This window comes from Protopterus annectens, chromosome 1.part1 (genome assembly GCF_019279795.1).
Source record: "Protopterus annectens isolate FY-2018-M chromosome 1.part1, PAN1.0, whole genome shotgun sequence".
In the NCBI taxonomy this organism is placed as follows: Eukaryota; Metazoa; Chordata; order Ceratodontiformes; family Protopteridae; genus Protopterus; species Protopterus annectens.
In genome coordinates, this window is record NC_056726.1 from 242,446,985 (window position 1) to 242,448,109 (window position 1,125).

The following is a 1,125-nucleotide window of genomic DNA, read 5'->3' on the forward strand; positions in this document are numbered from 1 at the left end:
CTACAATTACCTTCATCTATGAGATCAGACATCAGAAACTACCCTCAAGACCTAGAGCTCATTCAACTAGGGCATTAGCTACATCTGTAGCTTTTCAGGATAGGTTGCCAATAGATTCAATTTGTGCAGCAGCCACCTGGGCTTCTCCTCATACATTCATTTCACATTACAAATTGGACATGGTTTCCAGAAGCCGTGCAAAATTTGGTTCCACTGTTCTCAAGAGTCTGTTCCGATAGGCCACCTGGGATAAGGTGCTAGGGACGCGGTCCCATCCAGCAAGAATGAAGGCGAGATTGACAACTTAACATTAAGAAGTTATGTACCTACCATAACGTTCCATGTTAGTTGTCTTCTTCTCGCCTTCTTTCTTGCGTCCCACCCTCCTTCCCCCAAGCCTGGACAGACCGACTGGAATTCTTTTTGTGTTTATCTTCTGAAAAGTTGTCATTCCCACACGTTATCCCACCTCTTCTATCTTTACTGAGGTCTGCCTTTCTTTTACGCAGATTGTTTGAGGTGGGTTTCCCGACTCCATTCTATGGAGACTAGGATTACTTGGTATAGCTATCAAACGAGATCTGAGTAGTTACCGCCTAGCATTGTGGGATATAGTGGATCCTCGAGCCGGTGGAATTAGCTCTCGAGCTTTAGTATTGGCCGAGTCGGAGACGAGGATCGGCTCCGAACCCATCCAGCATGAAAGAAGGCGAGAAGAAGACAACTAACATGGAACGTTATGGTAGGTACATAACTTCTTATTACCTGTTATGCAGTCCAGATTTCCACTCAGACCTGGCATTACCACTACAGTGAAAAAAAGTTAATCAGTAATTTATATAATATTTACATTGTACTGTGTAGTAAAACAGCACATGCAGAACTACTGCCTGTTCTAATGTTGTATAGTTGCATCTCATTTTATGAGATTTCTGGTGAGGGAACTAGGATGATCTGTTTTGCATGCACTTTTTCTTGTTCCAGGTTTGAGAAATGGAAAATTTTACGGTATGGATGAGTAAAAATACTTTATTGTTGAATATAATGGGAAATAAATACTATAGGATGATCTATAATATTGCAAAGCAATCTGTTTGTCCATTTTAGATTCTGGCAGGATCATAC